Source organism: Procambarus clarkii, chromosome 67 (genome assembly GCF_040958095.1).
Source record: "Procambarus clarkii isolate CNS0578487 chromosome 67, FALCON_Pclarkii_2.0, whole genome shotgun sequence".
NCBI classification, from domain to species: domain Eukaryota; kingdom Metazoa; phylum Arthropoda; class Malacostraca; order Decapoda; family Cambaridae; genus Procambarus; species Procambarus clarkii.
In genome coordinates this window covers 10,381,324-10,394,159 of record NC_091216.1, presented here as the reverse complement: position 1 = coordinate 10,394,159, position 12,836 = coordinate 10,381,324, and the positions used below count along the sequence as shown (strand labels likewise).

Below are 12,836 nucleotides of genomic sequence, written 5' to 3'. Positions count from 1 at the left end.
GGACATTGTGAAAACTTGTGGAGAGATATAGAGAGGGTGTGCTGTAGTATGTGAGGGGATGGTTCACCAGCTCACTTACAATAGTGCTCTTATGCCTGTGGGAGCCAGTACACTTGTTAAGTGCACTTGTTAAGTGAGCGGACTTAAGTTTGGTAACCAGCAACCGAAACATCTAGTGTTTGGGCTCATGTGAGAGCCCCAGTCATCAGCAGTCCAGAAATGTTACCCTGGCCGGGGTAGCACATCTGTGGACAGTGCTAGAGCTGATAGCATCATCTCATTGTATGGCTGAAGCGAGACTCCACTTTGCGCAGGAACAGCTAGGCCGTAGGCGTGGGTGAGCTGTGGGCCTCCCATGCTCGCTGGCCACTTGAGTCGTCGTCATGGAAACAGCCGCCATCTTAGTAAACATCTTGAGCCGCCATGTTGGTCGGCCATCTTGGAGTTGCCCTAGGGGCTATGCTACACCGTCGCTGATTGAATGAGAGGGGTGGGCCGCTGTATGCCTTCCTCTCATTGGTTATTTCGAGGAGGACACGTGAATCGTCGGTGTAAGCATCATTCTGAACCCAGCTGCCACTCTGTCAAGACGCTCTCTGTACTCAATTCGGCCAAATTGAGTATAGGGCGTTGTGGTGGCTGGACTACTCAACTGCTTCAACTCCGGCTTCACCAACGACAGCGGTCATCACAGAATCCGGCCGTAGTCGTCGCTTTGAAGGGAGAAAGACATTGTGTACAGTGGTATTATAGACTGTGGGTTGGTTGGTGTTGTCGTCGTTGTTCCTCCTTTGCAGACAACCCAACCCACAACTCGGTAGAGTGCTTATACCTCGCTAGGAGATCACACTAGGCGCTTCTGGCCCTTGGAGAGGGGCTCAACGTCACACATTTAGGGGATGCGGCTCCAACACTTAGCCTCGTTGTCACGTGCACACACCCACTCGAGCCGCTGTGACTCCCCACTCTCTCCTTAGGTGATATGATCTCCTCAATCCCCCTTTGACTTATTAATATTACCTTCTACCCTGTCCACAGCAGTGTTCTTGGTTCTTTCTCTCTCTCTCTCCTTCTTTACTACTTTCTGGGAAGCCTCACTAGGACAAGGGCAAACACCAGCAAATTGTGATACATTTACTGGACAAAGCACATACACAATACATACACACATATAATAATAATGATTCCTATATTCTATAATATTACAATCAGGTTGCACTCCAACACCATCAGAACTCTATCATCAGCTTATCAAGTGGTATCCTATCTCCTGGTTCACCACCTGATACTATCAACCTCCTCAAGTTGATCAAGTCTACATACGCTGTTGCACTATCAGCAAGATAATGTATATATAGAAAACCAGCATTTGAATGCAATAACATATGTCAGTATAAATGTTCATTGATACACAACAATGATTAATCGATCAATATCAGTCCTAGAATGCATACATCTGTAGGTAATCCAGCCTACGACTGTAACTCTAAACTTCAGTATAGGAAACTCCTTGACATAAGAATGCCAACAGTCACTCACCTCTCACTGCGTCTTGCAAGCTAATGACAACCAAACACTATCAACTCCCTATAAGTAATCCACCAGAACTTCCTTTCCAGCTCTGGAAGTTCACTACCCTGATATCTTCAGGTTCTTCCGGGCTTCACTACCAGGATCCTCTGCAGCTCCTCCAGGCTGCTACCATGAAGTTTCCTTGAGCAACTACGGTGCTTCACCCTTCTGCTAGGTTCCTCCACAGCTCACTTGGCTGCTACACCATGAAGTTTCCTCGAGCAACTATGGTGCTTCACCACCTCTACAGAAGCATGTGACACTCCTCTTCACTGCTTCTCCTCCCAGCTCGAGGTCCTCTGCTTCACTACCTTGGAGTCTCATCAATTACCTCATCTAGGCTGGCTTCGAAGTTCTCAGCAACTTCTTCCCCAAAAGACAAACCTGCAACCCATCGACACTCCAATAAAATTGTTTCCCCTTCAACACAAACAAAAATAATCACACAATATGTTTGTCTCCAACCTCTATCTGTCCTCTACATACAGTGAGAGTGGACTCCCCCGTTTTGGGCGGGTCCATACTCCACCTCGCCTGGCGGCGGTCCTCACTCGCTGGGAGGGTCTTCCTCCGTCAGGAGCCGGGCTCCCTCAGTCGCCCGCCAGCGCTCAGAGGGAATGGACGTCGCTCCGTGTTCCTCCCTCTCCACTCTCTTATTTCAGGCCTTCTGCCTTATTAAAACATGTCTAACTTATAAATAAACATCGATACTGTCGCTGGGCACACGACCAACTACAAGCAATCACTATGAACTGGCGTATATCGTGCTTACCACAGATTAATTGGTCGAGGGCGCTTTCCCTCTGACGACGTCTTGGTCAGGGCGCTCCACGGCCCACAATAATGCCTCCGGGCGGCTTAATATTCACTAATTATCGTCCACGACTTGAGACCACACGTCCCCAGCTCGATTCCACAGCTGGTACGTCTGCACACTTCTCTTCTCTTCGAGATATATCACTAGGGGTTCCCTTCTGACGGGAGCTCAACGGAGCACGGTTTTTCCCCTGCGATGTCTGGCCTCAAGTGAGGTCAAAGCCCTCCGGAAGCGAGCCTCACGCCTCCAACAAAATGTCCACATCTCCTTGCCAGTCATTTATCTGTTTCCTTCTTCACTGCCCATAATCTTAAATTCTTATATATATCCACACAGCCATTTTACATATGGGTTATCACCTCAATATTTGCTAGACCTTCTAGTTAGGTCAGGCTTGATGAATAACTCTCAAGGAGGGAGACTCGTTTCTCCTGTAGGCTGAGATCATAACACTCCCCTTCCCTTATTTTTGAGAGTTATTCCAGTGGCAAAGCTCGGGATAATACATCCGCCACCACACTGTCTCGTTCTTCAACCGATTGGTTCTACCGGTCGATCTGCTTAGGTACTCCTTTAGGAGTCTACAATTAGTTCGTTGCACCTTGCACATCTGGCTCACAACTCGCCAGAAACATGATCTTCTCACAAACGATTTGACTTCTCTGGCACCTCTTGGCTAGGCTGTCCTCCTTGGACGCCTGCACTCCATCGGTCCACTCTACTTATTGTTTCCACCCTCCGTTTCCTTGTCTTCTTCTCTTCACGTCCAGAGTCAGACGTCTACTGTCTGTACCTCCTCTGTCGTCTTCATACTTCCATCTACTGCCATTATACTTTCGTCTCCTGCCATCATACTTCACTCCCTCGTCTTCACCGACGCTCCTCCCTTTCGTCTCCTCATTTATCTGAGACCTCATCCTGTTCGACTCCCACCGAGTCCTCGGCTTTCCTCTATTCCTCCATGCTTGTATCATCTTCCTCTTCCCACACTTTTCACCTCTTTACAACTCCATTTCTTCTCCTTCAACTCTTCTTCGTTCCTTAAAAGTTTCTCCGAGCACTGTACTACAACCAACAGCACTCGACTGTACATGTCGCTTTACCTCTCCTTGTGTGCTCGTAAGCATCTCTCCACACATACTGTCTCTTCTCCTTTCACTTTCTCGGTTACTACTCTTCTTCACTATCTTTTCTTCAGGTTTTCTGTGAAACATGTCAACTCCTGACACCTCAAACAACTTAACTCTACTATCCAGATGCCTCTGTGCTCGTGGACAACTTGACGTTCTACTTCCGTCCTCAGTCTGTCCACATCTTTCCTCATTCCTACTCAGCACAGTTGCATTCGCCTTCCGACTCTTAATTTCAGCAGTCTGGGCTTTACTCAGGTCAACTCTCTTCACAGTATTCTTCTTCGGCTGGGCCATCTTCACTTTCGACCTCACCGAGACTTCATTCTCCTGGGCTGGACCTTCATCAAACAGCCAGGCTATTTCTACATCGATATCTTCTACCGGTTTAATCGACACTGTCTCATCTTCTCCAGCGTCTCCCTCGTCGGCCACCTCTGCCTTCATCACTACCGAGACAGGGTTTTCAATGGCTTGGCGGTCTCCTGACTCATCTCCTCGGATGTCAGTCAGGTTCACACTCTCAGGTGTCCCACCCGTGCCGTGGCCTTCTGGGCACTCCTCTGGCACAGTCTCCGCTACGACTCTCGGCAACACCTTTGTCCCGCACAAGTCATTCCCCAGGATCACTTGGACTCCTGGAACAGGTATGTCGGGGCACACTCCCAACATCACCTCTGCCGACACATATTCCGACCTTAGCTGGACAGTACAAACGGGCATGTCACTCTCCGACAATAACCCATATACTCTCATCTTACTCCTGCCAGCTAACCGTCGATCATTCCCAATCAGGCTTCTCATAATCAAGCTCTGATTAGCTCCGGTATCTCTTAAGATACCAACTTCTTCCTCAGGTTGGCCTCTTATACTGATCCAACCTATGCTCATGAACGGCCTATACCTCTCGTTCACTAAGTTTGATCTCTGTGGTTTGTCTTGGAACACATTGGCATATTTACTTCGGGGGTCACACATGGACAGGGTCACAACTCTCTTGCCCTGTCTACAATCTCGCATCACGTGACCCAATCCGTTACAATTGTAACATCTCATCTGTGAAAAATCTCTCCTATATGTACCAGAGTAGCTCTGACTCTGCCCACTCGTATTGGAGTTCCTCGGGCCAGACGTACTACTCGTACTCTGTGGAGCTTTACTGGACTCTTGATTCTCTGGATAACGATTAGTTTCTCGTTTAGCTCCTCCATCTTCACTTTCAGACGAAGTGCGCGACCTAGTCTTCTGAGTTTTAGGGTACTTACGTTTATCTGCCCATTTATCAAAATTTTTCTCACCCCAGACTCTTCTGGGTCTCTCATAATTTCTTCCTCCCCAGACTCCATTGGATCTGCCATTGCTGCGTCTCGCCTCGCTTCTCACTCTGTTCTCCCTCAAGCTATTGTATGCTTCAGTAATCATATCCGCCCTATCTGCGGCATCTTTCACCTCCATTATCCCTGCTTCTTGGATCTTGAACTTTGTTTCGGGATGCATCATCTCCAAGAACTTCTCCATGACCATCAGTTGCTTCAGGTCAGCGTAAGATCCAACTCCAGCAGCCTCAATCCACTTCTGGAATCGTCTTTCCAGATCTCTTGCTGTCTCAGCAAACGTACATGCTCCAACTTTGATCATCTCTCTGAAGCGCTTCCTATAAGCTTCTGGGGTTAACTGAAACGAGCGCAATATGCTGATCTTTACTGTGGCGTAATCCTGGCACTCTTCCAGTGACAATTGGGTGTAAGCCTCCCTGGCTGCACCGGTCAATCTTAACTGGACCAGCTGGGCCCATTCCTCCTGTGGCCACTCTTTGATGCTGGCAACTTTTCAAAGTGCTCGAAAAAGCTCTCTGCCTCTTCAGGAACAAACAAGGGAATGTCCTTCTCCCTAACCCTAACATCTGGTGGGTGTGATACCTGGGTGGTGCTCTCTGGCAACCCATGTTCCATCCTTTGCTCAGCCAAGGTTCTATTCGCTTCTATCTGCATTTGTTTTGTTCTCTCTTTTTCTTTTTCGACCTGGGCTTTTTCTTTTTCGACCTGGGCTTTTTCTTTTTCGACCTGGGCTTTTTCTTTTTCTTTCTCCTGTTCCAACTCCAGTTCTCTTACTCTGGTTTTCTCTTTTTCTATTTCCAGTCTGGTTTTCTCTTTTTCTACTTCCAGCCTGGTTTTTTCTTTTTCTACTTCCAGCCTGGTTTTTTTCTTTTTCCTTCTCTGCTTCATTTTTCATCTGGAGTTCTAATCTCCAGATGAAAAAAAAAAAGAGAACTGTCATTCTCTTTTCTAGCTGGAACTGTCTCTCCTTGTCCTCTCGTTGTTGCTGCATCTGGAGCTCTAACTGGAATCTCTCCAAGCTCCTATTTCGGCTACTCCTGCTACTGCGGCTACTCTTGCTGCTCCTACTCGATCCCTGGGATCTCACTTCATCCTGCCCATCATCCTCCTTTCCACTTTCAGCTCCTTTTTGGGCTCCTTGCTCTGCCGCTTCATTTCTGGCTCTCAACTGTCTAAGGATCTCATCCTTCATCCCAGCCACTTTAGATGCTCTCAACCTGATGCCACATTTTTCTGCTATTTGCTTCAATTGATCCCTCGTGCAACCTTCCAAGTCCTCAGGCTTGCCTGACTCCACAAATGCTTGCACCTTCTCCATCTTGTCCTGTGAGTCTTCCCAAGAGAGAGAGTACACACCTGCGGTCACACAGTTTATCTATTTCAGCAAGGGTGTACAAATCCACTCTTGGACAGGGTGTGGGTGTGTCAGTTCACTATCCCGGACAGGCCCCCAATTTATTATAGACTGTGGGTTGGTTGGTGTTGTCGTCGTTGTTCCTCCTTTGCAGACAACCCAACCTACAACTCGGTAGAGTGCTTATACCTCGCTAGGAGATCACACTAGGCGCTTCTGGCCCTTGGAGAGGGGCTCAACGTCACACATTTAGGGGATGCGGCTCCAACACTTAGCCTCGTTGTCACGTGCACACACCCACTCGAGCCGCTGTGACTCCCCACTCTCTCCTTAGGTGATATGATCTCCTCAATCCCCCTTTGACTTATTAATATTACCTTCTACCCTGTCCACAGCAGTGGTTCTTGGTTCTTTCTCTCTCTCTCTCTCCTTCTTTACTACTTCCTGGAAAGCCTCACTAGGACAAGGGCAAACACCAGCAAATTGTGATACATTTACTGGACAAAGCACATACACAATACATACACACATATAATAATAATGAATCCTATACTCTATAATATTACAATCAGGTTGCACTCCAACACCATCAGAACTCTATCATCAGCTTATCAAGTGGTATCCTATCTCCTGGTTCACCACCTGATACTATCAACCTCCTCAAGTTGATCAAGTCTACATACGCTGTTGCACTATCAGCAAGATAATGTATATATAGAAAACCAGCATTTGAATGCAATAACATATGTCAGTATAAATGTTCATTGATACACAACAATGATTAATCGATCAATATCAGTCCTAGAACGCATACATCTGTAGGTAATCCAGCCTACGACTGTAACTCTAAACTTCAGTATAGGAAACTCCTTGACATAAGAATGCCAACAGTCACTCACCTCTCACTGCGTCTTGCACGCTAATGACAACCAAACACTATCAACTCCCTATAAGTAATCCACCAGAACTTCCTTTCCACCTCTGGAAGTTCACTATCCTGATATCTTCAGGTTCTTCCGGGCTTCACTACCAGGATCCTCTGCAGCTCCTCCAGGCTGCTACCATGAAGTTTCCTTGAGCAACTACGGTGCTTCACCCTTCTGCTAGGTTCCTCCACAGCTCACTTGGCTGCTACACCATGAAGTTTCCTCGAGCAACTATGGTGCTTCACCACCTCTTCAGAAGCATGTGACACTCCTCTTCACTGCTTCTCCTCCCAGCTCGAGGTCCTCTGCTTCACTACCTTGGAGTCTCATCAATTACCTCATCAACGCTGGCTTCGAAGTTCTCAGCAACTTCTTCCCCCAAAAGACAAACCTGCAACCCATCGACACTCCAATAAAATTGTTTCCCCTTTAACACAAACAAAAATAATCACACAATATGTTTGTCTCCAACCTCTATCTGTCCTCTACATACAGTGAGAGTGGACTCCCCCGTTTTGGGCGGGTCCATACTCCACCTCGCCTGGCGGCGGTCCTCACTCGCTGGGAGGGTCTTCCTCCGTCAGGAGCCGGGCTCCCTCAGTCGCCCACCAGCGCTCAGAGGGGATGGACGTCGCTCCGTGTTCCTCCCTCTCCACTCTCTTATTTCAGGCCTTCTGCCTTATTAAAACATGTCTAACTTATAAATAAACATCGATACTGTCGCTGGGCACACGACCAACTACAAGCAATCACTATGAACTGGCGTATATCGTGCTTACCACAGATTAATTGGTCGAGGGCGCTTTCCCTCTGACGACGTCTTGGTCAGGGTGCTCCACGGCCCACAATAATGCCTCCGGGCGGCTTAATATTCACTAATTATCGTCCACGACTTGAGACCACACGTCCCCAGCTCGATTCCACAGCTGGTACGTCTGCACACTTCTCTTCTCTTCGAGATATATCACTAGGGGTTCCCTTCTGACGGGAGCTCAACGGAGCGCGGCTTTTCCCCTGCGATGTCTGGCCTCAATTGAGGTCAAAGCCCTCCGGAAGCGAGCCTCACGCCTCCAGCAAAATGTCCACATCTCCTAGCCAGTCATTTATCTGTTTCCTTCTTCACTGCCCATAATCATAAATTCTTATATATATCCAAACAGCCATTTTACATATGGGTTATCACCTCAATATTTGCTAGACCTTCTAGTTAGGTCAGGCTTGCTGAATAACTCTCAAGGAGGGAGACTCGTTTCTCCTGTAGGCTGAGATCATAACAGTGGGTAAAGGTACAGTGATCTGGGATTGTGGGGTAATGTGCATACGAGCAGTAACAGACTCGTAGATCCCATACCAGTGATGATTAGATTTGCTAGTGCTCTGTAGCAGTCGATGGGAACGGGGAAATTCGTGTCAGGCAGAGTTCTATGTTTGTGTAAGGCGCTATCGTTGTGCGCGTCACCTGGGTACGAACGCTTCACTTCACCGGTGGGTTGAGAGTGCGAACCGAGCCGTGTTGTGAGTGGGAGGGGTTCGAGTGCGCGCCAATTGTACGTAAAATACCACGTGAAGTATTACCGCCGCCTACGCCACCTACCACTGCCTAGCTGTAAACAGCTAGGCAGTGGTAGCGAGCCAGCCACCCGTAGCGGGGTGCCTGATGTATGGGAATGGTGTGTAAGCCGGCAGTATGAATGAGTAAGTACCTATGTGTGTATTCCTGGTGATCAGTTAGTCTCTATAAGCTTGAATTCAAGGTCAAGTGTTCCGTCACATTGTTACGCAGCACCTGTGGAAGTGAAGTGAAGTGTGGACGAGGAGATAATCACCCTTGTTGTCATCTTGTCAGTCCAGAGCGACTTACGTCTTGTATACACAGACGTACAGTGTGTGTGTGTGTGTGGGTACACACGGGAACAGAGTATACATAGATTAGCCGAGGACTGGGGGGATGTCCATGTAATAATTATATTATTCCATTGTGGTAATTAATCATTTTTGATCGTCCGTGGGACGGAGTGATATCATTTCCATGTGTAGTCTTGCAGGTGTGGAATTCCAACACTGAGTATGTGTGTAACGTCAGTGATTCCTGGCAATGATTATTGTGGAGTGTACCACAATGTGGTCTTAATTTCTTGTATTGTTCCCAGTGCCGTGACAAGTGTGATTTATATATATTGTGACGATAATCTCTTTCAAGAGATTGAGCCTGCTATTCCCTTCAAAGTACGTGACAACAACAGATAATATAGAAGATATATCCAGCAAGTATCTCCAAAACGTTTTGCCCAGAGAGCAAAACATATCCAGCACACCGGCACACCTGCTACCGCCCGCCACTGTAAACCAGCAAACTGCTTGTCCATTGCCTGCCTGTTGCTGATTGGCTGGTGTCCCGTCGCACCTGCCCTCCACCCTCTGCCACAAGTTGATGTCTGGGCTGCAGTGGCCCAGAGTAGTCAGAATATTCCAGTGCTCCTTGCAGTTGACATCTCTCATTGATAGACTAAGCCTTGGCTTTCGTGTACTAAGGGAGGTGGCAGCTCGAAGCCAATATTCCGGCATCATTATTATTTATTTTGCTATAACTCACTTGTCTTAACGTAACTTTTCATTTGCCAGTGATTATTCTTATTATTTTGTTTGTTGACTTGTCTTGTATATTTTATACTTAATTTTATTCATGTCTTGTTTTTCTAATGTAATTAAAATTTCATTGTTAAATTTACTTGTGTTTTGTGTGTCTTCCCATTACCTTACCACAGACGAAAGTTCCAGCTTTTTCTCTTTTTTTCTTTAATGTGACGAGGCCCTGCCCCTAGCTTTTGAAACAACCGAACACCAACGCTTTACCGTCACATAAAGTGGGGGCCTGCCCTAGGAGCTTCACTCAGGTACTGGTGCCAAGTAGTAATTTATGGTAAGCGTATTTGGCTTTGGTAACGTAGCTTTTACTATTTTTCATATTCAATTTTATTTATATATGGTGCTGTGTGTATTGTGCATTCCGAGAGTAGCATATGGTGAAGGTGAGACAACTTTGGATTACGTGGTGACTGTAGGCCTCAGTCATTCTCTTAATTGGTCATCTCTCCCTCCTTGTTATTACTCGTGTTTACCATCTTTTGTCCCTAGGATATTTCTCATATTTTCGACAGATCATCATATTGGTACCCTGATACTGTGGTGTGCCCCCGGGTCAAGTGCACCTAATCTTCTGCAATCTGACAGTAGGAGGATAAAGAGGGCCATAGTTCCTCTAGCATGAACTTTAGTTGTTGAATTGGGACCTCAGCAGCAGTTCTCGTCACCAGTTGACACCTCGCACCCCTACACGTCGGTCAGAGGAGATGATGATACATACATTGGTAGGGAATTAGCTTTCTTTTTCAGAGCACAAAAGTTCGCTAATTCTGTAAGTATCATATTAATTTCAGTGAGAAAACTTGCTTATGTCCTATAGAGACTCGACAAGGTATGCCTATATCCTTGGACTACCAATTTTACTTTTGAGGCAATTAACTGTTTCATTTGTTTTAGAAACTCAGTTTCGCTTGTTTAGTAGGATTTTCTTGCCCTTATCCTCTTACATGAGTACCGGGTACAAGATTTCCTGCGACCTTGATTTAATTAATCATTTAACATCTTGTAATTAACTTTAATTGTTAAAGATTCCACAGGACCAGTTGCCACGTTATCCTGTTTCTGACATTCACTATATCACAACGGTACATTCGTTGTGCATTTATTTGCTAATTTCACAATGTTTCGTCTCCAAGCTTTCCGTGCAGATCCAGCAGGTGAAATAGGGACTTTAAGTCGTGCCAAGAGGACTGAATTACAAACTCTTGCACATGAGTATCAACTAGAAGTTCCCTACCAAGCCAACAAAAATGAGATACACAACCTGTTACTGGATCATTTCTTAGAGCAAAGTAAGATAGACTCTGAAACTCACGAAACTTACTTTATTGCAGGTAAAACTGATTTGGCAACGATGAAACTCAAAATAGAGCTGGCCAAGATTGAACGCGAGCAGCAAAGGGAAGCAGCTGCCATGCAAAGAGAAGCCCTCGAGCAACAAGAACGAGCAGCTGCCATACGAGGGGAAGAACAAGAACGTGAGGCTGCCTTGAGGAAGGAAGAACAAGAACGTGAGATTGCAATACTCCGTGAACGTGAACGAATACAGCTTGAAACAAAACGACGCCAGTTGGAGATGCAACACGAACATGACAAGCAAAACGCAACTCTGGCTATGGAATGTCGTCAACGAGAATTCGCGTTGGAAACTTCACACCTCGCTCAACGCCAGCAAGCTACCGCCAATCTTCCCATCAGTTTTAATATATCACATGCAAGTAAGTTAATGCCATCATTCGTAGAAACAGAAGTTGACGTGTTTTTCACCACCTTTGAAACCCTTGCTAATCAACTTAGTTGGCCTGCCGACCAATGGGCCACACTTCTCAGAGTACATCTTACAGGTAGAGCTGCAGTCACACTCAGTACTTTGGCGTCTGAGAATAACTACCAGACTCTGAAACAAGCAGTGTTGGACGCCTACCTTCTCTCCACCGAAAGTTATCGATGGAAATTCCGTGACCACCTGAAGGCAAGTACCACTACCTTTCTCGAGTTTGCTAACACCAAAAGGAGATATTTTATGAAATGGCTGGAAGCAGCACATGTCTCTACCTTTGCAGAACTCGTCAACCTTATGCTAGTTGAAGAACTCTTGAGGCGTGTGCCGCCTCCTGTCCGTCTATATTTAGCAGATAAAGAAGAAACCGACTACCTAAAGTGTGCTAAGTCGGCTGACACTTACAGCCTCATCCACCGGCTGACACCAGAACCATCCTCCAGTAAGAAGTCGTGGTACAGTTACGAGAAAGTGAGTATCGATCAAGCTGGCTCGCAATTGTACTGTAAGTATTGTAGACTCTATGGACATACCATAGATAAATGTGGTAAGTCTCAATACAAAGGAACCACCGAATCACAAAAACCCAAACCAACTCCTCCTAAGTCCGGTAAGCCTGTGATGAATGTTGGTGTTCATGTTAATGATCTTTCTCTTTTCAGTAAACACCTGTATACTGGAACTGTCTCTGCCAACGGTTCAAATCCGGAGGGACGTTTTAAATTGAAGATCTTGAGGGACACAGCGGCTCTTCAATCGATTATTTTGAAGTCGGCTGTGCCCAACATCGCCTACACCGGAGAAACTGTCTTCATCAATGACCTCACTGCTACCACTCCTTATCCTCTCGCCAGAGTCCACCTGGATTGTCCCTTCGTGAACGGAGAAGTCCAAGTCGCCGTCAGGGAAAAGCCTTTTCCCATGCCTGGAGTGCAACTTCTCCTGGGCAACGACTTGGCAGAAGACCTGCAACCGACCAACCTGATCGTCATGGACAAACCCCAGGTGTGTACCTCTGTGACGGATAATCCTATGTTTGAGTATGTTCCAGCAAAGGTTCAAGAGAGTGATGAAGTTTCTCCTCCGGTTCTAGTGACCACCCGTGCACAAGCCGCACGACCACAGCCAGCTGACTCTACTGCTACCGCTGTCCCTCAAGACCCTCAGAAACTACCCCCGAATCTGACCAAGTTGGAGTTCCGTAAGTTACAGAGGGAAGATCTTACTTTGACACCATTATTTTTCCAGGCTGAGACTCAACCTGACAGTATTCCTGG

The 12,836-nt window shown here is 46.7% G+C and overlaps 1 protein-coding gene across 1 annotated transcript in view; it reads right to left on the bottom strand.

Annotated features, from left to right (window-relative positions):
• LOC138355339 (digestive cysteine proteinase 1-like) overlaps positions 1–12,836 on the bottom strand; it is a 58,648-nt gene that overhangs the window by 15,609 nt on the left and 30,203 nt on the right. The gene's annotated exons all lie outside the window — the stretch shown is intronic.